The sequence below is a fragment of the Dipodomys merriami genome, unplaced genomic scaffold, assembly GCF_024711535.1.
Source record: "Dipodomys merriami isolate MVZ:Mamm:240054 unplaced genomic scaffold, mDipMer1.0.p SCAF_813, whole genome shotgun sequence".
NCBI classification, from domain to species: Eukaryota; Metazoa; Chordata; class Mammalia; order Rodentia; family Heteromyidae; genus Dipodomys; species Dipodomys merriami.
Window position 1 is genome coordinate 311,911 of NW_027206417.1, and position 27,011 is coordinate 338,921.

The 27,011-nt window shown below is 37.2% G+C and overlaps 1 long non-coding RNA gene across 7 annotated transcripts in view; it reads right to left on the bottom strand.

Moving 5' to 3' along the window:
* The window catches only part of LOC138819746 (uncharacterized), a 46,334-nt gene that overhangs the window by 17,849 nt on the left and 1,474 nt on the right, over positions 1-27,011 (bottom strand). For 3 of the 7 annotated variants that reach the window (XR_011369600.1, XR_011369596.1, XR_011369601.1), the window contains exons 2-4: positions 13,089-13,171; positions 12,118-12,257; positions 11,027-11,130 (exon numbers count right to left, since the gene is read on the bottom strand). This is a non-coding gene — a long non-coding RNA (uncharacterized lncRNA). Of the gene's footprint in view, positions 1-11,026; positions 11,131-12,117; positions 12,258-13,088; positions 13,172-17,700; positions 17,845-17,944; positions 18,085-18,343; positions 18,537-26,734; positions 26,790-27,011 lie in introns of those variants that run through there. The other 4 variants (XR_011369597.1, XR_011369602.1, XR_011369598.1 and 1 more) reach the window with 4 other exon arrangements.

Consider the following 27,011-nt stretch of genomic DNA (forward strand, 5'->3'; position numbering starts at 1 on the left):
TTATACTCAATGGTGAAAAACTAAAGCCATTTCCTCTTAACTCAGGAACAAGACAAGGATATCCACTCTCTCCAATTCTCTTCAATCTAGTATTAGAATGCCTAGCTACAACAATAAGACAAGATGCAGACATAAAGGGGATCCAAATAGGGAAAGAAGAAATAAAACTCTCCCTCTTTGCAGATGACATGATCTTGTATTTAAAGAATCCCATAGAATCCACTCCCAAATTACTCAAGCTGATTCAAAACTTTGGCAAAGTAGCAGGTTATAAAATTAACCCCCCAAAATCAATGGCTTTTCTATATGCCAACAATGAGAAAAGTGTGGCTGAAATTAGGAAAGCAACTCCATTTGTAATAGCCCCACAAAAAATAAAATACCTAGGAATTAACTTAACCAAAGAAGTGAAGGACCTCTATGATGAAAACTTTAAAATCTTGAAAAAGGAAATCAACACAGAACTTAAAAAATGGCAAAACCTCCCATGCTCCTGGATTGGCAAGATTAACATCGTGAAAATGGCAATACTTCCCAAGGCTATCTACAAATTCAACGCGATACCTATCAAAATTCCACCCTCATTCTTCAAGGAAATAGAGGAGGCAATCCAAAAATTCATATGGAACAATAAAAGACCCCAAATAGCAAAAACGCTCCTCAATGGAAAGAACACTGCTGGAGGAATATCAATACCAAATTTAAACTCTACTATGAAGCCATAGTAATCAAAACAGCTTGGTATTGGCATAAGAACAGACCTGAGGACCAATGGAATAGAATTGAAAACCCAGAAATGAACCTACAGACCTATAGCCATCTAATCTTCGATAAGGAAGCTAAAACAATAGAATGGAAGAAAGACAGCCTCTTCAGTAAATGGTGCTGGCAAAATTGGTTAACTACATGTAGAAAAATAAACCTAGATCCTTATATATCACCCTGCACCCGAATCAACTCCAAATGGTTCAAAGACCTTGAACTCAAAGCAGACACTCTGAAAACATTACAGGATGGAATAGGAGAAACCCTAGGTCTCCTTGGCTCAGGTCGAAATTTTCTGAATAGAGACCCGGAAGCACAACAAATCAAAGAAAGGTTGGACAAATGGGATTGCATAAGATTGCAGAGCTTCTGCAGGGCAAATGACATAGCTGGCAAGATCAATAGAAAGCCCACGGATTGGGAGAAGATCTTTACTAGCCATACAACGGACAAGGGTCTCATATCTAAAATATACTTGGACCTCAAAAAATTAAACCCTCCAACAACAAATCCTCAAAGAAACAACTGCCCAATAAATAAGTGGGCGAAAGACTTAAAGAGAAGCTTCTCTGAAGAAGAAAGAAGGATGGCCAATAGACACATGAAGAAATGTTCAACATCCCTAGCCATAAAAGAAATGCAAATCAAAACAACATTGAGATATCACCTCACTCCAGTTAGAACAGCAAAAATCAAGAACTCTAACAACAACAGATGCTGGAGGGGATGTGGACAGAAAGGAACCTTACTTCATTGTTGGTGGGAATGTAAACTTGTTCAACCACTTTGGAAAGCAGTATGGAGGTTCCTCAAAAGACTTCACATAGATCTCCCCTATGATCCAGCAATCCCACTTTTGGGCATTTACCCAAATGTTTACAAAGAAGACCACACTAAAGCTACCAGCACAACTATGTTTATTGCAGCATTATTTACCATAGCTAAGATATGGAACCAACCCACATGCCCCTCAGTAAATGAATGGATCAAGAAAATGTGGTATATATACACAATGGAATTCTATGCCTCCATCAGAAAGAATGACATTTCCCCATTTGTTAGGAAATGGAAAGGTTTGGAAAAAATTATATTAAGTGAAGTAAGCCAGGCCCAAAGAAGCATAGGTCCCATGGTTTCCCTTATTTGCAATATCTAGTATAGGTATGAGTCAAGCGGAAAAGGTCAGATAATGTGATGTTAGGAAAATGAACCCTTAAATATGTATTTTAATGTTTTCGTTTCTTTCATGCATGTGTTTCTAACGCATTTATAAGATTATTTCTTTGTTGCTTTGTATGTCCCTCCCCCACAGTGTAACCCCTGCTTTCACTATATTTGATGTCAGTATAACATGTGGAGGAGATGGGGACAAACAAGTCGTTTAAGGATTCAGGTGGACCTGTTGCAACAATGAGAAGTACAAAATGTCATGTCAAAACCAGCTTTACAATGTCGGTGTGGGGGGGAGGGGGGTATAATTGGGTGGGGGAGGGGGGTAAAATTGGGTGGGGGGAGGGGGGAGGCGGGGAAAGGAAGTGAAGGGTAAACAAAGGAGGAGGCTGCAATGCTTGGTAAGAAATGTATGCATTATCCTGCCCATGTAATTGTAGCCCCTGTGTACAGTATGTTCTCAAATAAAATAAAATACAATTTAAAAAAAAAACCTCATAGATCTAAACATAACCCACATACTACAACACTTTAAATGAAAGCACATGAAACTTCATGTATTTGTGTTGCTTTGAAAATGACCTCTGTGTACACTTTAATGGGTTTTTTTGTTTGTGGTTTTAGTTTTGTCTTTGGATTGTTGTTCTTCATCACTGATGTCATGAAGCTTGGACTCAGCCTGGGTGCTGTCACTGAGCTATTTATTTCGAGGATAGTGGTCTACCACTTTGAGCTACATCTCTAATTCCAGGTTTTGAGGACTGTTCATGAGTGCGCCACTAGCACCTGGCTACACTTCGGATTTTATTATTTTATGTCGGTTGTGGGGCTTGAACTTTGTGCTTGGGTGTTGTCTCTTCAAAATTCTACCACTGGAAACAAGGTCAATTCCGGTCTTCTGAAGATTAGAGTCTTACGGACTTTCTTGCTGGCTAATACTAATACTGTGTCTTTGAGAAATCATTAACGACAGCCCGAGATTTCTATAGGTAACAAAGGCCTGGATATTTTTTCATGACAAGTTGATTAAAGACAAAGCATTGGGGAAGCTTTACAGATATTTAAGAAAAGGACACAAAACACCATCTCTAGAAAGATGGCTTACATTTACATTTTCATTCTAAGAAGGCACCCTCTAAAACTTCCTTTCTATTCATAAAGTACAAGTAATTCCATCAAAAGATAGCAGCAGCACATAAATAGTCTGCAATATGATACAAAAACAGCAAAGATGTAAGCCATAACGTATTATGTAAAGAACTGAAAATATTCAAACAAGACCAAGAAAAATGATCCCATTTACACTATGTATCTCCTATATGCTTACTTATAGTACAGCATTATATGGGCCAACCTTGTCTATCTGCTTGTTTTCATTGCCAATTAGGCAGAAAATAGCCACAAGTGAAGGTGTGATACAAGAGGTAGACCTCAAGCCTTTAACAAAAAGCCAAGTAAGAAAAGCAAGTTCCTGACTTCAAACCCCAGTACTAGCACAAAAAATAAAATAAAACTATTATTATCTCGATGAAAATAATAGGGAAGGTAGTGCCATTACATCAGCATTTTGGAGCTTAAATATAAATAAATTGATGTTATTTAAATGAAATTATGAATGTATATGGAGGAAACAGAGATTATGTTTTCTAACTGTGGAGTCAGGGAGGAACTTTAAAGCAAAATGTAAATATCAGAAACAAGAAAAAAGATGGACTAATTTTGGCATAAGATAGTATGTTGGTATATATCACTAACAAAAACTAGAATAACATATTTGTAAAAAAATAATCTGCAACATATTTGATAGGTAATATATGTTGTAAAAATATTTTTAAGCTTTCAGATGCAGAGTTGTAGCTCAACAAAATGAAGCTGGAAATTGAAATATAACAGGGGAAAGTAAAGGGGAGGAGTGTAAATGAATGAAGAGTGGGTAGTAATGGCAGTATGCAGTGATAATATTCAATGCATATCCTATGAAATGAGGAAAGTTGAAGAAATGGCTTGGGTTGGTGAGAGGGAGTTGGTAGAATGATGATAGGATTGATATTGAGTAAGATACTTTGTACTTATAAACTGGTACATTGACAGATAAACCCTTTGTACAACTACTTGAAGATAATCAAAATATAAAAAACAAAAAAAAATTAGCTGGGTGCCAGTGGCTACAACTGTAACTCTAGCTTCTTAGGAGGATTTGAGTATTGAAGCCAATCTGGGCAGGAAAATCCATGAGATTTTCACCTCTAATTAATCACCAAAATGTCAGAAATAAAAGTTCTGGCTCAAGTGGTAGAGCACTAGCCCCAAGCAAAAAGAGTTCAAAAATAGTGCCCAGACCCCATTGTTCAAGCCCTGTACCAACAGACACACACACACACACACACACACACACACACACACACACACACACACACACACAATGTCTCAAAACTCACTAAAAAGAAATCTTCCTAGGCTGGTAGTAGTGACTCACACCTCTAATCCGAGCTACTCAGCTTGATATCTGAGGCACTTAGTTCAAAGACAATCCAAGCAAGAAGATCCTTGAGCCTTATGTGTAAATAAATAATAAAAAACCAGAAGAGGGGCTGTGGCAATACACAATACAGGCACAAAAGGCAAAACAAAACTTGTTTCAGTCAAATAACATCATATATTATACTCAGAGTAATATAAATTGTCAAAAAGACCTTTTGAAAATATATACAAAAAGCACTAAAAATACTAGTACCCTTCAACCCACTGGCTGTAACAAAACAATAAAAGAGAGGCAATTGATAAGCTAAGATGATGTTTACCATGCTAATTCATAACTTAAAAAGTGAAGAAACATATAAACTAGCTAGTAGGTGATTGAATAATACAATACTTTTTATCATGACATTCAGACATACAATGATAGTCTACGTATATATTTATGTAGATAGATGATAAATAGCTAGATAGGTAGATATATGAGCAGAAATATATTTGCTGCTAATTATTCAATATTAAAAGCCTCCACAAGCATTTATATATTCCTATTCTAAGTTCTTGTCTCCTGCCTCAACATAAAAGGAAAATAAACATCCATAACTAGCATTTTACTTTTACAGGAACTGAGCACAATCTTCTCAAACAGCTCACTCCATCTTTCACCACACAGTCAAGCCCTCTACTTTTTAAATTTACATATTTCCTTTTTAAATTTGAGGCTAGAATTCTTACACTTCTCCCCCCTCCTCTCTCGTGACAACTAAAAGTGTAAATGGTCATCATGTTTTTTAAATATGCTCATTGAAGCCAGGACCCAATCACCTTCTTAGTCTTACTTTATTTCCATTCTTTTTGTTGTTGTTGTTGGTCATGGGGCTTGGATGCTGTCCCTCAGCTCTTCAGTTCAAGGTTAGCACTCTTAACACTTGATGCACAGGGCCACTTCCAGTTTTCTGAGTGGTTTATTGGAGATAAGAGTCTTATGGCCTTTCCTGCCTGGGTTGGCTTTGAACCGTGATCCTCAGATCTCACCTCCTGAGTAACTAGGATTACAGGTGTGAGCCACCAGTGCCCAGCCTCACTTTATTTCCAAAAGAAAGCTTCCAGCTCTCAAAGCAGAGCCTTATACAAAACATGTACCAAATAAATTTATTCCATTAACATTTTCTATGTACCTACTGCATGACAGCAGGACAATACAATACTGTGTTTGGATCTCAAAGATCATGAAATATGTTCATGTATAAACATGACTAGTGCTTGGGAAAATTGGGAAGTGGAGTAGAAGTATCAATAGGTTATTGATATATTATTATCCTCACAATAGTATGTATATTAGCTCAAATTCCCAAAAATAGCTCAACAATGTCTTATGCATGTTTTAAATATTTGATAACAATATGTCTATATAAATATATCAAGTATCAATAGATATTTGGGAATAAGAGAGGTAAAATAGAGAAAAAAGGCTTTGATTAACCTAGACATAAACAATAAACAAGTACTACTATACTGAAGCCTGTATCTTGAGAGGTGGAGATTAACACTGTCAAATTCAGATTCACCATACATCTTCCAAGAATACAATTCTGAAGATATATAAGCAAAAGTTATGGTTATAGTTTGGAAAGAATCCAATGATAGATCTGAAGTTTGTCTTCCTTTCTTAGGGAAATAGAAATGTAAGAGGAAGATATCAAAACATTCCCAACACAACAGTTGATTTCCTCCTGGTATCATTTAGTGCAATTTAATCTAACTTGACTCATTTTCTAAATTGTTACAGTTCCTCAAACTATGGTGCAGAATGACAATATGAAAAGAATGCAAATGCAGTGAGACAAAGGTAATCTCTACAAATTAGTTGATTTAAACTTGCTTGCTATTTTCTCATTCAAAAATGCTATATTGATGCATTTCACTCAAAGTGGATTTCACTCAGTATTCTTTTGCTTGCTTGCGTTTTGAGTTCTGCTGCCTACTTTGTTAGCATAGGGTTGAGTGAGGGCAGTTCATGCTGCAAAACACAAGAAAAAAAACAGAATGTCTGTAATCTTAATGCAAAATGTTGCCATCTATTGTTATAGGAAATGATATTGAAATTTCAAAACCTAAATGAGTAAGATGAATCAGTAACTGAATAGAATTTGTCACATAATGTTTCCAATGGGCATAATAAAACAGTACAATCATCAAGGCATTTTTAAAAAGAAAAGAAAAGGTAGGCATGGTGATTCACATCTGCAATCCCTACTCATTAGACTGAGGAAGATCATTGTTCAAGGTCAATATGAGACAGAACTTTACAAGACCCTATTCTCAACCAGAAAGAGTGTAGAGGTGCACACCTATCATCTCAGCTAGGGCACATAGACACACACACAAACACACACACACACACACACACACACACACACACACACACACACACACACACACACACACACACACACACAAAGAACAGGAGGATTACAGCCTATGCTGGCTCATGCCAAAAGCAGATATTTTTATCTCAAAACTCACAAGCACTTCTGTGCTCATAAGAGAGTAATTGAGGGGGCTGGGAAGGTGGCTCAGTGGTAAAGCACTTGCCTTGCATGCCTGAGGCCCTGGGTTTGATTCTTCAGCACCACATAAGCAAAAAGAAAAAAATCCGGAAGTGGCACTGTGGCTCAAGTGGTAAAGCGCTAGCCTTGAGCTGAAGAGCTGAGGAACAGCTCCCAGGCCCAGAGTTCAGGCCGCACAACCGGACCAAAAAAAAAAGAGAGAGTAATTGACTACCATGTCAAATCCTAGTATTTCCAGAGAAAAAATACTTTAAATGATGATAATATAGCAACTTTCAATTGACTTTCCTTTGAAAAAGGGGACTTAAAGATAGATATTTGAGGCATCTGAACACTGGTTTTAAGGTGAAAGTTTCCAAGAGTTGGCTGGGAAGGAATTCTGGACATGGGTTCTCTGCAGTTTTTCAGTGCATGAAAATACCATGGCAATTCAGAAAATTTCGGCATGAGCCAAGGAGACCTAGGGTTTCTCCTATTCCATCCTGTAATGATTTCAGAGTGTCTGCTTTGACTTCGAGGTCTTTGGTCCATTTGGAATTGATTCTGGTGTAGGGTGATATATAAGGATCTAGCTTTAGTTTTCTACAAGTAGTTAACCAATTTTGCCAGCAGCATTTACTGAAGAGGCTGTCTTTCTTCCATTCTATTTTTTTAGCTCCCTTTTCAAAGATTAGATGGCTATAGGTCTGTAGGTTCATTTCTGGGTTTTCAATTCTATTTTATTGGTCCTGAGGTCTATTCTTATGCCAATACCAAGCTGTTTTGATTACTATGTCTTTATAGTAGAGTTTGAAATTTAGTATTGATATTCCTCCAGCAGTGTTCTTTCCGTTGAGGAGCGTTTTTTCTACTCGGGGTCTTTTATTGTTCCATATGAATTTTTGGATTGCCTCTTCTATTTCCTTGAAGAAAGCAGGCCAAAATTTTCTGAATAGAGACCCGGAAACACAACAAATCAAAGAAAATTGGACAAATGGGATTGCATGAAGTTGCAGAGCTTCTGCATGGCAAAGGACATAGCTAGCAAGATCAATAGAAAGCCCACGGATTGGGAGAAGGTCTTCACTAGCCATACAACAGACAAGGGTCTCATATCTAAAATGTACTTGGAACTCAACAAATTAAACCCCCACAACAAATCCTCAAAGAAACAACTGTCCAATAAATAAGTGGGCTAAAGACTTAAGAGAAACTTCTCTGAAGAGGAAAGAAGGATGGCCAATAGACACATGAAGAAATGCTCAACATCCCTAGCCATAAAAGAAATGCACATCAAACAACATTGAGATACCACCTCACTCCAGTTAGAATGGCAAAAATCAAGAACTCTAACAACAACAGATACTAGAAGGGATGTGGACAGAAGGGATCCTTACTTCATTGTTGGTGGGAATGTAAACTTGTTCAACCACTTTGGAAAGTAGTATGGAGGTTCCTCAAAAGACTTCACATAGAGCTCCCCTATGATCCAGCAATCCCACTTTTGGGCATTTACCCAAATGTTTACAAACAAGACCACACTAAAGCTACCAGCACAACTATGTTTATTGCAGCATTATTTACCATAGCTCATATATGGAACCAACCCAGATGTCTCTCAGTAGATGAAAAGATCAAGAAAATGTAGTATATATAAACAATGGAATTCTATGCCTCCATCAGAAAGAATGACATTGCCCCATTTGTTAGGAAATGGAAAAACTTGGGAAAATTATATTAAGTGAAGCAAGCCAGGCACAAAGAAACATAGGTCCCATGGTTTCCCTTATTTGCAATATCTAGTATATATATGAGTCAAGCGGAAAAGGTCAGATAATATGATGTTAGGAAAATGAACCCTTAGATATGTATTTTAATGTTTTTTTTTCTTTCATGCATTTGTTTCTAATGCATTTGTAAGATTATTTCTTTGTTGCTTTGTATGTCCCTCCCCCACAGGATAACCCCTGCTTTCACTATATTTGATGTCAGTATAACTTGTGGAGGAGATGGAGAAAAACAAGTCGTTTAAGGATACAGGTGGACCTGTTGCAATAATGAGAAGTACAAGTTGTCATGTCGAAAATGAGCTTTACAACGTTGGTGTTGGGGTGGGAGGTGGGAGGATTGGGTGGGGGGGTGGGGAGGAGGCTGGGAAGGGATGTGAAGTGTAAACAAAGGAGGAGGCTGCAATGCTTGATAAGAAATGGACGCATTATCCTGCGCATGTAATTGTAACCCCTCTGTACAGTATGTTCACAAAAATAAAATAAAAAAAAATAAAATAAAATACCATGGCAAGGGCACTGAAAACCAGTGAAATAGAAATCTCCCTTGTATTTTACTGCAAGTCTTCAGAAATACAAGAGAAGCCTCATTGGTCTAAAGACTGTAATAAGAGTATTGTTTCATTAGGAGAGAATGGTGTTTTCAGCCACTGTCTTCTTCTAATACATGGAACAGATTTTAGTAAATATTGCGCAATTGATTCTGTACAACTTAAAATTTTGAGGCATGGAGTAAAACCAGATCTTTGGAATCAAGAATCAAAAATAGAGCAGCATAACTTGGCAGAGTTAAAGAGGGAACAAGAAACAAAGGAAGTAAACAAGAACGAATAAGGGAAGGGCTAAGAAAATATTATAAGTAAAAGAATCAACACATTAAAAAACTGAAGCCTATCAAAATACATCGAAGTATCCTATTGACTTGGTCAACCCTTCTACATTTAGTTCTATCCTAGTTATTATGGCTGCTCAGTCTCTGAAAGCTCAGATCTACAATGTTTAGAATTAAGAAGTAAATTGATACAATATAAAAAAATAGGAAAGTAGCACATTTTTTTTCATTTGCAACTTATTCACATCCTTCAATTTTAAAATACATAATGGGAAAATACAGTTAAATAATTACCTGGTAAAGCCAATAAAATTTGACTCAGTTTGGGGGGAAAGATTAAGGTGGTTATGGATTTAGAATTTCTTACAATGACATTATGTACAAGACATTATGTCGAAAAATGAATTTTACAACTTTGGCGGGGGTGCGAGAGCACGGGATGGGAGGGCAGGGATGGTAAGGAGGAGGCAACAATGCTTAATAAGAATTGTACTCATGGGCTGAGAAGGTGGCTTAGTGGTAAAGAGCTTGCCTTGCATGCATGAGGCCCTGGGTTTGATTACTCAGCACCACATAAACAAAAAGAATAAAGCCGGAAGTGGTGCTGTGGCTCAAGTGGTAGAGCACTAGCCGTGAGCTGAAGAGCTGAGGGACAGTGCCAGGCCCAGAGTTCAGGCCCCATGACCGGACCCCCCACCCAAAAAAAAGAATTGTACTCATTACCTTGCTCATGTAATTGTAACCCCTCTGTATGGTATTTTCACAATAATAAAAACTTATTATTAGTAAGTTTTAGCAATGTTTATCTTACATCTCTAATTTTGATGATCATCAAAAGAAGTCTGACTCTTAAAAGAACATATGTTTTTATACAAATAGAATATTTATCTGAAAAGTAAAGCTTTCCTTTAAATGCTAATTTCTTCAATTGGCTACTTCATGATGAGATTTGAAGTTTATTGTCTTTCTTCTAGAGTTGATTTTTTTGTTATCAGCAGTTATAAGAATAAGTCAAATGCATGATTTCAAAAGAACATCTGGATAGTAGAACATTTGCCTAGCACAAGTGAGAGGTCCTGAGTTTGATCCTCAGTAGCCCAAGAGAAGGTGGAGGAGGAAGAGGTAGGCAGAAAGGGTGTGATGGGTGTGCAGAAGGATAAAAAGGAAGAGAAAGCAGAAGTAAAGCATCATATTATTCACTGTGAAACTGGTAGAAAAGCATGACCTTATTCTGTTATTTCTGCTGACACTATAAGCAGGAGGATTCATAGATTTCTCATAAGGAACAAAAGTGCTGAGCCATACCCAGGATTGGAAAAAGCAATTGTTCCTGTTTCCATCATGTTAAATGTTTGTATGTTGGTTACCCTGAGGATAATTTCTTTCAAAATTATCTCTATTTTTCCTGCAATTAACTTCATGTCTACGTATCTATAGGTTTAACTTACCTAGGTTTTAGTTTGATGTGTTTTCTCTCTTGAGTTGAAGAGGTAACTGTGAAGAGTATGGGGCTCTGAAATGGAATTAACTTTGTCCAGAATGTTATCTTGTGCTGTCAAAATAGTTACAATAAATATTTAAAGATCTGTGATGTATCATGCATCATATAGCAAGCAGCTAATGTATTAATGACATACTTCTGGTGTACATTAATGACTGAAATTTCTGATGTACTTATTAGTAAAGTTTTTTAATCTCTCTTGTGTACTTATTTGTAAAGTTTTTTTTTACTGTCTTCAAGTATAGCTACATATGCATTTGTCTGACCATATATCATTGCAAGTATGGCTAATTTCTTAGGGTTCCTCATTACATGGTCATTTTATGGTATCTCCAAATTTTTTGGTTGTCAGAGCCAAGGGTGTTTTATTTCCCGTCTAACTGCCATGAATTCCCACAATGATGAAAACTCATTGGGTGGTTAGTTGAGATCCTCAGTAATCCGTGGCTTATATTTACATTTTTCTCTTAAGAAGAATTTTTTATTAATATCAGAACTTAATATTAATATTACAATATAATATAATCATATCATAATAACATTATTAGTATTGAGGCTTTTCTTGGCCATTCCTTGAGGATTTTCCTTGGAAATCTATTGTCTTTTTCTAGGTATAATTGTGTATCCTACCCCCAAGGATTTTGAGATCCGAGGTTTCAGAGATCCAAATTTCAAGCAAATAATTCAGAACTCTGTTTATATTGCCTACTTTTATATTAATTTACAGCACTATGCCTTCAAAATACTTTATAAATTTGCCCATTCTTCTGTCCTCAAGAATTTGGACAGGCTTTTAAACAATATCTTAGAAATCTATTCTCTTGGTGCTTTATGTACTACTACACTTACCTTATTAGGATCTGTTAAACATAATCTTCTGGTACTATTGCTCTTATCTTTTTTCTATTCTTCTCTGTGGGGTATCATGTATCCCCTGAGGTGAGCCCAATTTTAGGCCATATATGGTTCCCTCATCTGTCTCATCTTTCTTCCCAGACATAAGTATTAAGAACTAACTTAGCTAGTTTTCTTGCTCACCTGAATGATTTCTCAGTACAATGTAATTCAATAGTACATCTTACAGATGAATAATCAGAGATGTGTGATCTTAGATTTCCTTTTCTTCTTTCTGTTAAGTCAAATATATGCCTTCCCAGTTCTCCAAACCTCAAAACAATCTGTATTAAAAAATAAGGCATCAAAGGTATATGATAATTGGTTATTATTTTTCATGAAGTTTTTTTTAATGACTGGTAGACAGGACAGACAGAAATGGCTGCCTTGCTTTTGAAGTTTTTTTTTTTTTTTTTTTTTTTTAATGACTGGTAGACAGGACAGACAGAAATGGCTGCCTTGCTTTCCCTTCATCTGGTTCACCTAATTCCATTTTGGACATTTTGAGATGTGTTATCACCTCAACCTACAGCTACATTCAGAAATCACTAATCATGGAAGTTATTTTGCTACTCTTATTCTGAATGATTATTCAATTATTTTACTGAATATCAATATAAGTTATGATATGCCACTTTCAAAATAAAGAACATAAAACAATTATCACTCATACAATGCTATTCATTCATTAATCATTTAACAAATATATTTTGAACAGTTTTGTGGGTTGGGGGACATGGGTATATCTGCTGTACTGGAGCTTGAATTCCAGGCCTGGGGGCTGTCCCTGAGCTATTTTGCTTAAAGCTAAAGCTCTACTACTTGAGCCACTTCTGACTTTTACATAAGTTAATTAGATATAAGGGTCTCACAGGCTTTCCTGCTCAGTCTGGCTTTAAATTGTAATTCTCGGATCTCAGACTCCAGAGTGGCTAGGATTGCAAGAATGAACTATTGGGCCGAGCTGAGAGCTAGAGATATAGTGTTGAGCAAAAACATTATATCTAGTCTTATAAACTGTAAGTCTTCTACAGAAAAGGGTCATTAGACAATTACCACACAAAACAAGTAAAGAATAGCATTAATTCCACAAGGTGCAAAGCAATTGTACTCACCTATTCAAGTCTACAATTGAAGGGCAAGCTGATACAAAAAGTTTTCCCAACAGACAAGGAAAGTTTACAGGAACCCAGGAAGCCTGTGAATAACAACTTCCTTTAGATAGGTAGAGTTGAATATCAGCACTTTCCTGTTTCCTCTAAAGATGCTTTTGGTCTAAACCCTTTATCTCTGAGGAGTTAGGTGAGTCACAAAGGAATGGATTGGTCACAGAGAGCCTTGTTTCCTAGTAGTGATCAAGAACCCTGAGTATCCTATGTTATAACCTCAGGTGAGGGATGTCTTTTTTATACTGTCCTGGAGCAGCTGGAGGTCTATAGACATAATGAGATAAGACAATATTCAGTAAGCTAGAAGACATTTATCTGCACTTGCTGTTAGCAAGGAAGCTTCTCCCCATAGTTTTCAAAGGTCTAGCCTCTCTAGAGTAGGATAAGTTTTGGACAAGTGGGTGGAAGAGCCATGAAACCGGAGAATCAGCAGGAATTTTGCCAAAAAGAAATTGCCCATTCACTTTAGGGTGAAAAATGTATTTTAGTAAGACTTAGAAGAGTGTGGCTTCTCATCAGTGGCACAAGCTCAGCAGCATCATGGGACAAGCCACTGATACATGCTGCACTGCAGGAACTCCAAAACATGACAAGAAATGTTACAAATGCTATCATACATCATATCTTTTTTGTAATGTGTACAGAAAAGCTATATGCATATATAGAACCAGTAAGTAGTCTCTCTTGGGGCCAAGTATCAGAATGGGGTTTGTCACATTGACCCCAAGATGGGATGCATCATAATTGCATGGGGTATGGCATGGTAGGGTATATCTGTAATCTAGGCTATTAAAAAATTAGAGGCAGAAAGAATTACTTGAGCCCAAGAACGTAAGCCTAGCCAAATATAACATAAGCCAGACAAACAGCAAACAAAAAAGCATTAGTAGCTCCCCAACTGGCAGGGTAAAGAGGCTTCATGGAGGCAGTACAGGTACCAGTCCTTGTCTTTAATTGTTCCAGTCCAGGGACCACACATGAGAGTAATGAAGCCTTTCGATCTGTGAAGATTTGGCCTGAATTATCACAGCATGTAGCACCTAAAATGCATGACCAGTAATAAAACTGCACCATTATATACATCTAATCCAGATAAGCTTTCAGAGAGCAAAAATATTTTTAAAAATACAGAAAAGAAATTCAAATAAACACATGCTCCAATTTTGTATTCTTATTTATTATCCCAGTAGCAAGTTCATAAATAGATGAGGGAGCCATCTGGGGTATAAATGATAAAGGAATGAAATAGAAGGAAAAAGTTGTTTTTTCTGACTACATTGCCTTATATTTTGTAACGAAAGATCTTCTCAGTCTATGTACTCTCTCAGAAGTTCGTATACAGAACCTTCTATAGAGGAGAAAGAAGATCAACTGACTTGTCTGGATGGGATCCTTACAGATCCCATTTTTCCTAAGCTGGTGGGTCTTAGGATTCTTGCACTGCATATGGAAAAGTCAGACCCATAAAAATACATACTTATATCTATTTTTTTCCAAAAACTTCCATGTATTTATTACTCAGTTCATTCTTAGGGCAAAGTAAAAGAAAAAGGGAAATCAGACTTTTAATTTAAACTACAAATCTTTCTGGGTAGTATTAAATATTTCAGTCTGAATTATGTAGAGCATAAATATTTATGAATTATCTTGATTCTTCTCCAATGTAGGAGTTGTGCATAACTTTGTTATGAGTTTTGTATTTTTTTTCTAAAACCATTGGAAAATGGGCCATGTTTGCTTTTGTTTCTTGAATGACTACACTCACTTCATCCTGACAGTCTTTGTAAAAAGACCTGGTAAACAGCCCTTCTAAATATATACATCATGTTGAAGGCATAGAAAAACATATCTATTGAAAGTTAAAAATCCATTGTTGTTCTATGTTAAGCAAATCAAACAAATTTGTCACACAATACCCAGTCTTTATAAATTGGTTCTAAATTGATACACTAAAAAAAATCTAGTGATTTTTCATTGTTTATATGGTGAATTTGTCTAAGTTGTCAAAACCTTTGATTTCTTTTAATTTTATGTCCAAGACTGGAACTCTAAATCAGTATATTCTGCTTTCGCTCATTGGCTCTACCAACTAATCCAAGCTTCCAACCTCAATTTAATCCCCTTTAAAATAAGAATAACTGATTTAGGAGTTACTCTTTTGCTTACTTCTGTTTTTTTCTATAATGTTAAATAATTTTTGATGCAGTTAAATCATATTTCCATTGTTAAAAATGTTTTAGGATGTTGTTCCATTACATAATCCTTGTACTTGGTTTTCTAGAATGTTTCTTAAATAACTCTAGTCATTTTAGTTGGACAGAAAGCTCTACAAACTGACATTTTAACATATATCAAGTATGACTCTATAATCCACAAATCAAACTAATAGATTGAAAGCCAATAAGAGTCAAATTGTAGGTTACTGTCTAAGAACTTGGAAAAATCACCAGGATTGTTATGATGTTGAAAAGATTACGTTACTGCATTGTTGGTGGGATTGTAAACTTGTTCAACCACTTTGGCAAGTAGTATGGAGGTTCCTCAAAAGACTCCACATAGAGCTCCCCTATGACCCAGCAATCTCACTTTTGGGCATTTAACCAAATGTTTACAAACAAGACCACACTAAAGCTACCAGCACAACTATGTTTATTGCAGCATTATTTACTATAGCTAAGATATGGAACCAACCCAGATGCCCCACAGTAGATGAATGGATCAAGAAAATGTGGTATATATACACAATGGAATTCTATGCCTCCAGCAGAAAGAACAACATTGCCCCATTTGTTAGGAAATGGAAAAACTTGGAAAAAAATTATATTATGTGAAGTAAGCCAGGCCCAAAGAAACATAGGTCCCATGGTATCCATTATTTGCAATACCTAGTATATGTCTGAGTCACGCAGAAAAGGTCAATTAAGGTGATGTTAGGGAAATGAACCCTAAGATATGTATTCAAATGTTTTTTTTTCTTTCATGCGATTGTTTCTAACACATTTATAAGATTATTTCTTTGTTGCTTTGTATGTCCCTCCCCCATAGTATAACCCCTGCTTTCACTGTATTTGATGTCGGTATAATTTGTGGAGGGAAAGGATAAAAACAAATCATTTAAATAGGGATACAGGTGGACCCATTGCAACAGTGAGATGTACAAGTAATTATGTCGAAAAGGAACTTTACAACTTTGGTGCAGGGGGGTAGCAGGGAGCATTGGGTGGGGGATGGGGGGAGGATGGGAAGGGATGGGAAGGGGAAACAAAGGAGGAGGCTACAATACTTGATAAGAAATGTACTCATTGTCTTGCCCATGTAATTGTAACCCCTCTGTACAGTATTTTCACAGTAAAAAGAAAAGATTAGATGATAAAAATGTATTTCAAGTTGTTTAGCATGATTTGTCTAGGCACCAGAGTTCTGTGAGGGGGAAAAAATGAAATCTATGTTGAAGTTCACATAGATATATAAAAAGTGCTTCCAGTTTATTAGGCATAAAGCCAATAGGCCCCAAAATAAAGTTTAATTATAAAGCCAAGCTGGATATGAAAAACAATGAGGTAAAGTAGAAAATTCTTGAAGGATATTAATATATAACTGAAATGGCTTCTGGAGCTTTTAAAAAATTATAACTGGCAGATTAACTAGAAATCAATCATCTTATAAATATGTTAGAAACAATAGCAAGAAAGAAAAACAATTTAAGTCCTTATCTTGAGGTAAATGCTTGATAAGAAATGTACTCATTACCATGCTCATGTAATTGTAACCCCTCTGGTATGGTATTTTCACAGTAAAAACAAAACTTATTAATAAAAAAATCAATCAATTGCCTTTAAATCAAACATTGGTTATTCTTCATCAGAAGTTCTTAAAACATGACTGGTGCATATTGTAGAAGGCATGAAATTTTTGTTTTGCTGTTTTCTGGCCCTTCTATACCATTAGGGATACTGTATTATTCTTTGTGTAATCACCTCAAATCCAGAATACTTTATAATTATTCAACTTGGAAGTTCCTTTGCTATACTCATATCCTGACACACTCTTTAACTATTCTATACTGAGTATTGATATAGTGAAAAATATTCCAGTGTTAAAATAATAAAACAAATAAGCTACCACTAAATGAGAGCTATTCATTCACAATTCAATTAACAAATTATTTTAGGCAGTTTTATATACATAGCCTCTGCTAAGGGCTAAAGAAACAATGATGACCAAGACAAAGGTTATTTCTAGTCTTGTGAGCTGTAAAGTTTTGTATGGAAAAGAGACACTATGCTGGTAGCTCATGCCTATGGTCCTAGCTACTCAAAGCCTCATGTGGTAGAGAACTAGACATCACACACACACACACACACACACACACACACACACACACACACACACACACACACACGTACACACAAACAACCTCAGGGACACTTTTCCAATCCTTAGTTCAAGCCCCAATAATGGTACTAAAGAAAGAAAAAAATAAGAGGCACAAAAAAATATCACACAACCCACATGACTGACATTGTTACACAGCAAGGAAGGAAAAGAAAGTACTCACCTATTCAGATCCACAGTCTAAGAACAAGTTGGTGAAAAAGTGTTCCCAGAAGACCAAACAGGAGACCCAAGAAACTTCCCAATAGCAACCTCTTATGGGTAGGCACAGTTAAGTATCACATCTTCCTTCTTGCTCTGAAGAATGCTATGACCAATTACAGAAAACCTAATGGGTTAGGTGATTCACAAAGGAATAGAATGTTCACAGATACCTTCTATAGTTTTCCAGTAGTGTTATCAAGTACCTTGAATAGGTCTGGGAAGTTGACTCAGTGGTAGAGTGTTTGCCTTACATGCATGAGTCCCTGGTTTCATCTCATCAGCAACACATAAGCAGAAAAAAGCTGGAAGTGGTGCTGTGGCTCAAGCCACTCAAGCTGAAGAGCTGAAGGACAACACCCAGGCCCAGAGTTCAGGCCCCACAACCAACAACAAATAAAAAAGAAACGTCAGTAGTCCAATGTAATACCTTCAGATCAGAAATATCTTTTTCAGTTATCCCCAACACTGAACAACTCTACAGCCAGGGAATGTGTGGAGGCTGAGCAGGCAGTATTTGAAGGAGGAAGGACCATGCCGCCTGCATCTTTTACAGCAATTATATTCAAAACATAATAAAACTTCAGTAACAAAAAAAGAAATACCTTTTCTCATGATACTTGCATAGCTGGAGGACAGCTACACAAAATCCAACACAAAACATAAGTAAGAAATCCTTTCCTTGTTGTGCTTCACTATCCAGGCTTCTCTAAGGTGAACTCAGTTTTGCCTATTCCCCAGTCGATAGAGAAGCCATGAGGCAGGAGCAAGGGCACGACTTTTGCCAGAAAAAGGACTGCCAGTTGCCTTTAAGGAGAGAGGACAAAATAGGTCAGAGGAAAAGTGTGTTAAGAAATAATGTGAAGTCCCATGGTTTCCCTTATTTGCAATATATAATATATGTATGAGTCAAGCAGAAAAGATCAGATAAAGTGATGTTAGGAAAATGAACCCTTAGATATGTATTTTAATGTTTTTTTTTTCTTTCATGCATGTGTTTCTAACGCATTTATAATATTATTTCTTTGTTGCTTTGTATGTCCCTCCCCCACAGTATAACCCCTGCTTTCACTATATTTGATGTCAGTATAACTTGTGAAGGAGATGGGGAAAAACAAGTCGTTTAAGGATACAGGTGGACCTGTTGCAACAATGAGAAGTACAAGTTGTCATGTCGAAAATGAGCTTTACAATGTCGGTGCAGGGGCGGGGGGAGGGGAGGGGAAGAATTGGGAATGGGGGGAGGGGGAGGCTGGGAAGGGATGTGAAGGGTAAACAAAGGAGGAGGCTGCAATGCTTGGTAAGAAATGTGCGCATTATCCTGCCCATGTAATTGTAACCCCTCTGTATAGTATGTTCACAAATAAAATTAAATTAAATTTAAAAAAAAAAAGAAATAAGGTGAAGACTGGTTTCTCATCAGTGGAATGTGCTTACAGCCATGAAGAACAATCCTGTATAAATGCTGTACTATGGAGGAACCAATAGACAGCTGTCTATTTGCCTGTGTGCAAATGGGGATTGGCTACAATGAACATAAGATCATATTATAGAATGATTAAAAAGAATTCTTTTATTAATTTTTTTTTGTCAGTCGTGGGGCTTGAACTCTGGGCCTGGGCGCTGTCCCTCAGCTCTTCAGCTCAAGGCGAGCACTCTACCACTTGAGCTACAGAGCCACTTCTGGTTTTCTGGTGGTTTATTGGAGATAGGAGTCTCACGGTCCCTCTTGCCCGGGCTGGCTTTGAACCGCGATCCTCAGATCTCAGCCTCCTGAGTAGCTAGGATTACAGGTGTGAGCCACCAGCACCCGGCTATTAATAAGTTTTTTTTTTTTAGTGAAAATACTGTACAGAGGGGTTACAATTACATGAGCAAGGTAAAGGTAATGAGTACGTTTCTTATCAAGCATTGTTGCCGCCTCCTTTGTTTCCCCTTACCATCCTTGCCCTCCTACTCCCTTGCCTCACCCCACTCTACACCCCCTTCCACTAATGCCCCACACAAACATGCCAAAGGGAACCAGGCACCAGTAGCTCAAACTTGTAATCTTAGCTACTTAGGAGACTGAAATCTAAGGATCAAGATTCTAAACCAGCCCTGTCTGTAAGAACCTGATCTCCAATTAACCACCAAATGGCTGGATGTAGAGCTGTGATTCAAGTGGTAGAGCACTAGTCCTGACCAAAATAGTTGAGGGACAGTGCCCAAGGTCTGAGATTAATCTCTAAGACCAACATACCCACACAGACACACACACACACACACACACACACACACACACACACACACACACACACACACACACACACAAACACATAAACACACACACACACACACCAAAAAACTGGATTGAGCCTAACATGGTAGGGGTGTTCCTATAGTCCCAGGTGCACAAAAAGCTGAGAAACTAGAAATAATTGAGACCTTGTACTAAAATGAACAGCAAACAAAGGCATTAGTTGTTCCCCACCTCAGCTGGAGGGCCCCTATGGTAATAGTTTAGATAAAAGAATGATCTCTGTCTAGTTCAGCACAGATACTACACTGTGAGTAAATAAGTCTTTAGATGATTACACATAGGGCTTTCAGTCATCACAGTGTGTATCAGCCAGCATTAGTGACCCAGAACCTCAAACGCTCCATTATGTACATCTATGCTGACAAAGCTTTCAGATGATGTAGCCCAGAAAATATCTGATAGCCATTGTCTAGAAACTCACTAAAGTATTAAATAATACCTGTCTTGAATTTCTGATTCATAAAATTATGAGCAAATACTTTTTTTTTTTTGTCGGTCGTGGGGCTTGAACTCTGGGCCTGGACGCTGTCCCTCAGCTCTTCAGCTCAAGGCGAGCGCTCTACCACTTGAGCTACAGTGCCACTTCCGGTTTTCTGGTGGTTTATTGGAGATAGGAGTCTCACAGTCTCTCCTGCCCGGGCTGGCTTTGAACCGCGATCCTCAGATCTCAGCCTCCTGAGTAGCTAGGATTACAGGCGTGAGCCACCGGCGCCCGGCGCAAATAGTTGTTTTAAACTGCTAGGATTTGGGTAATTTGTTACATGGCAGAAGCCAGGTGAAGGGAAGTGATAGGGTAGAGAGGAAGGTTAGCCAAGAGTTAAGTCCCAAAAGATAGTTAAGTCTTCATGTTAGCTGAGAAATGTGGTTCATTATACTACTTCACTACTTCTGTTAATACCTTAATTTTGGCTTTGTAAAACACACTGACATAACCATATTATATACAGCATATTACAATATAGTACAAAATTATAATCACCCCATTTTGTTTATAATCAAAACTATTATCAGCCTATATTAGAATGTTGCAAATTCTACCAACATTTCACAGATTTTTTCAAGTAAAAGATTTTAAAAAGGGAGATTGTCCCCCAACAAAAAATCTTCAAAGAAACAACTGTCCAATAAATAAGTGGGCTAAAGATTTAAAGAGAAAATTCTCTGAAGTGGAAAGACACATGAAGAAATGCTAAACCTCCCTAGCCATAAAAGAAATGCAAATCAAAACAACATTGAGATACCACCTCACCCCAGTTAGAATGACTATATTCAAGAATTCTAATAACAACAGATGCTGGAGGGGATGTGGACAAAAGGGCACCTTACTACAATGTTGGTGGGAGTGTAAACTTGTTCAACCACTTTGGAAAGTAATATGGAGGTTCCTCAATAGACTGCACATAGAGCTCCCCTATAACCCAGCAATGCCACTTTTGGGCATTTACCCAATTGTTCACAAACACTAAAGCTACCAGCATGACTATGTTTATTATGCATTATTTACCATAGCTAAGATATGGAACGAACCCAGATGCCCCTCAGTAGATGAATGGATCAAGAAAATGTAGTATATAAACACAATGGAATTTTGTGCCTCCATCAGAAGGAATGACATTGTTCCATTTGTTAGGAAATGGAAAGACTTGGAAAAAATTATATTAAGTGAAGTAAGCCAGGCCCAAAGAAACATAGGTCCCAAGGTTTCCCTTATTACAATAACCAGTGTATGTCTTGAGTCAAGCAGAAAAGGTCAGACAAGTTGATGTTAGGGAAATGAACCCTAAGATATGTATTCAAATGCTTTTTTTTCTTTCATGCGATTGTTTCTAACAAATTTATAAGATTATTTCTTTGTTGCTTTTTATGTCCCTCCCCCATTTTATAACCCCTACTTTCACTGTATTTGATGTCGGTATAATTTGTGGAGGGGAAGGGATAAAAACAAATCATTTAAATAGGGATACAGGTGGACCCATTGCAACAATGAGATGTACAAGTCATTATGTCGAAAACAAACTTTACAACTTTGGTGGGGGGGAGGAGGATTGGGTGGCGGTCAGGATGAGGATGAGAAGGCTACAATGCTTGATAAGAAATATACTTATTATCTTGCCCACGTAATTGTAACCCCTCTGTACAGTATTTTCACAATAAAGTAAAAAGGGGAGGATTGTTATGAGGAATCTGGGTTAAGATTCAAATGTACTTGTGGACCTGGGATAGTTTATCTTGAAGAATAAAGTTAATAATAATAATATAAATAAATAAAGAGTTGATGTTAAGGTGGTGCCATAGCTCAGTGGTAGTCATTGCCTAACACACAAGACTCTGCAGTACCACAGTATGTGTGTGTGTGTTTGTGTGTGTGTGTGTGTCTGTGTGTGTGTCTGTGTCTGTGTCTTTGTGTGTGTGTGTGTGTGTGTGTGTGTGTGTATTTCATAACTGGTTGAAACTTGATGAAACCCGGTGAAAGCTTTACACCACTTTGGATTACATGTTCATTTCATTACATTTACATTATTCATAAATGAGTTAAGATACTAAAAACAAAACATTTTAAACTATAAAAAGAAAAATAGTAGACAATTTCCCATTGTGATATATGCTCTAAAAAATACAAGATTATTTGCGAAACAGAGATTTGTTCACTTTCAAGGATCCAAAGATTCCCAGAAAGAAATAATATTCTGCAAAATGTTAATCTGTAAACTAGGAATTAAAAAGCATGTAACTAAATGATGATGGGAAGGAAGATTAAGAGAAGAAACAGGAACTAAGTGACATAGGGTTGACTGTATTGGTTTATAGAATATGCAAAGTGAGAACTTCAGATAAACAGAGGAAAGAGTTTCCATCAAGATATATCTTTGTCAGCTGGAGACTTGACAGGTTAAGATAAACTTAACAGATCAATGTCTCTTCATCCTAATTGGAACTGAAAAAAACCCAGTAATAAATGTTTACCTATCTACCAGGTCAGCACAGGCTACACACAGGAACTCAGAGTCGCCTATATCATAAAACAGTGAAAAAGCTATTTACTACAGTTTGGGGAGGTCCTTTATCAATTTTATGCTATTCTAGTAATGGCTTAATCTTTTAGCTTTGCATAAAAGATTTAAAACTGCCTTTTGAATGACCATCTATTTCACAAAGATTCCAGAGTTTAAACTTTTCACCTCTGGCTGCACAGAATGAATCAGTAGTACCTGAAATTTACTAACCACTTAAAAACTAGGTATATGGAATGAAAGGGTACAGAATATAATGCAACACAGGCAGGTTTCAGCAGCTCAGCGTGACATTTAGCCAGTGATACAAATGAAACAGCTAGGTGACATGGAAAGACCTAAACAAATCTAGCAAGGTACTTATTCTTAAACCAAACAGAAGGAAGTTTGACAGGTGAACGAACACAGGAACACTGTTATTTCAGAGGTCAGAAGACTTGCTGTCCAAGCACCAGCTATGTCTGTACTTTCTAACATGCTTAATGCATGATACACACCACTATGTGCACAAGTACACACACTTACACGCACACACATTGAAAAACCAGTTGCTTTCATTCTAGTAATTTTTATCTTTAGATGTTGTCTCAATTATTCAGAGTATTCTGAACTGTAAGAGACTTGAAAGATACTATATTATCTAACAGAAGAAAGAAGAAAACTAAATTCCCATATTTTGGTTCTTTCACTATGTTCTCAGAAGGGGATTTCGAGATATATAAACATAAACTGCAGACTGTGAGTGTCCTGTAAATGTACAAGTCATTTTTACTTTCTTTCTTTTTTTTTTGGTCGGTCGTGGGGTTTGAACTCTGGGCCTGGGCAATGTCCCTCAGCTCTTCAGCTCAAGGCTAGCACTCTACCACTTGAGCTACAGCACCACTTCCATATATATATATACATACATATACATACACATGTATACATATACAACATATGCATGTATATACATGTTATATATTATGTATGTATATCTACATATATGTTATATGTTTTATATATGTTGCATGTGTTATATACATGTATATATGTTATATACATATATACATGTATGCATAAATGTGTGTATATGTGCATATATACATAAGCATGTGTGTATATATACATATATACATGTATACACACATATATACATATACATATATACATACATCTATATCTTCTCCTGAAGTTGCTTTTTAATCAAAAAAATGTTTAGACTTCAATTTTGTTAATTTTTTTGAAGAACCAACTCTTTGTTTTGTTGATTCTTTCTATAGTTTTTTTGGATTCTAATTCATTTAATTCTAATTTAATTTTAATTATTTCTTTCTGTCTACTGGATTGGGGATTATCTTGCTGCTCTTTTTCAAGGAGGTTCAGATGTCTCATTAAATTGTTGGTTTCAGATCTCTCCAATTTGTTGATGTAGGAACTCAGAGCTATAAACTTGCCTCTGAGTACTGCCTTTCCTGTGTCCCAGAAGAGCCGGTAATTTGTGTGCTCATTTTTGTTGAATAGCATTAACCTGTGAATTTCCTTTCTAATCTCTTCCATGACCCACTCGTGATTCAGCAGTGTGTTGTTCAACATCCATGTGTTACCGGACTTTCTTTGGTGGCTTTTGGTGTCGAGTTCTAATTTTATTCCCTTGTGGTCTGAGAGAATGCAAGGTATAACTTCAATGTTTCTGAATTTAGACAAGTTTGCTTTGTAGCCTAAAATGTGGTCTATTTTAGAAAACGTTCCATGTGCTGCTGAGAAAAACGTGTATTCTGATGCGGTTGGGTGAAATATTTGTTAGATGTCTGTTAAATCTAGTTGATCTATGCAGTTGTTTAGATCTGTGGTTTCTCTGTTGAGTGTTTGCCAAGTTGATCTATCTAGTGAGGAGAGTGGTGTGTTAAAATCCCCAACAATTAATGTCTTTGGATCTATGTGGGATTTGAGGGAAAGTAGTGTTTCTTGGATAAATTTGGGTGCTCCGTTGTTTGGCATATAGATATTTAAAATTGTAATATCCTCCTGAAGGAGAGATCCCTTAATTAGTATGTGGCAACCTTCTTTATCTCTTCTCACAAATTTTAATTTAAAGTCTATTTTATCTGATATTAGGATTGCAACTCCCGCCTGTTTATGGGGGCCGTTTGCTTGGTAGATTTTTCTCCAGCCTTTAACATTGAAAATGTGTTTGTTTTTATGGGCAAGATGTGACTCCTGAAGGCAGCAGATAGAAGGATCTTGTTTTTTAATCCAACTAGACAGTCTATGTCACTTAATTGCATCGTTAAATCCGTTAATGTTGATAGATAGGACGGAGAGGTATTTGGGAGTTCCTGCCATGTTATGCACCTTCTTGGGGGCTGCAAAAACTGGGTTCTTCCTATGGTTCTTGAATTCTCAGTTTGGGTGCAGTGTCTTGGCCTTTTTTGTGGTCTTGCTGGTTTTCTCCTCACTCCAGTTAAAATGGCAAAAATCAAGAACTCTAACAACAACAGATGCTGGAGGGGATGTGGACAGAAGCGAACCATACTGCATTGTTGGTGGGAGTGTAAGCTTGTTCAACCACTTTGAAAAGCAGTATGGAGGTTCCTCAAAAGACTTCACATAGAGCTCCCCTATGACCCAGCAATCCCACATTTGGGCATTTACCCAAATGCTCACAAACAAGACCACACTAAAGCTACCAGCACAACTATGTTTATTGCAACATTATTTACCATAGCTAAGATATGGAACCAACCCAGATGCCCCTCAGCAGAGAAATGGATCAAGAAAATGTGGTATATATACACAATGGAATTCTATGCCTCCATCAGAAAGAATGGCATTGCCCCATTTGTTAGGAAATGGAAAGACTTGGAAAAAACTTATATTAAGTGAAGTAAGCCAAGCCCAAAAAAGCATAGGTCCCATGGTTTCCCTTATTTGTAATATCTAGTATATGTATGAGTGAAGCAGAAAAGGTCAGATAATATGATGTGAGGAAAATGAACCCTTAGATATGTATTTTAATGTTTTTTTCTTTTATCCATTTGTTTCTAATGCATATATAAGATTATTTCTTTGTTGCTTTGTATGTCCCTCCCCCACAGTATAAACCCTGTTTTCACTGTATTTGATGTCGGTATAGTTTGTGGAGGGGAAGGGGAAAAACAAGTTGTTTAAATAAGGATACAGCTGGACCTGTTGCAACAATGAGAAGTACAAGTTGTCATGTAGAAAACGAACTTTACAACTTGGGGGTGGGAGAATTGGGGGGAGAGAGAGGATGGGTATGGATGGGAAAGGTAAACAAAGGAGGAGGCTACAATGATTGATAAGAAATGTACTCACTATCTTACCCATGTAATTGTAACCCCTCTGTACATTATTTTCACAATTAAAAAATTAAAAAAAATTTGGACTTCAAAGATTGCAGAGGCGCACCTAGGAGCTAACTGAGATATCATGAAGAAACCAGTTTTAGTGTTCCAGTGAAAAATCCAAGGCTGGAGAGTCACCCAAGTGAGCCATCATAGTACAGAGAGTTTGGCCAGAGAGGAAAATTTCAGGCAGCCTGTTTAAGGAGGCAGATTTGAGCATACACCAGTGACCGAGGTGGCAGTGGCTGTGGCTGCCAACATAACAGTAGACCGAGCCTGAGGAAAAGGTGACAGAAACAGAGTGCAAGCAGCTTCTATTCACTACCAGTGTGAATTTACCAGGAGCAAAAATCTTCATCCTGCTGACCACAGATGGACGCAGATCACAGATAGCCTGAAAAACCAAGGGAAGGTAAGTACCCAAAAAGGCATTCCCATTCCTTCTCACAAAACAGAGTTTGGAAGGTAGCTCTTCCCCTATCATCCCAGAAGAATGTCATCTTTCATATTGGCAAAGACGGAGCCAGGGAAGCCAGTAGATACCTCAGGCCTTAGAATTAGACACTGCTGAGCCATTCAACAGTGCAAAGCAACCCAACCACTGGCACTCAGCTCC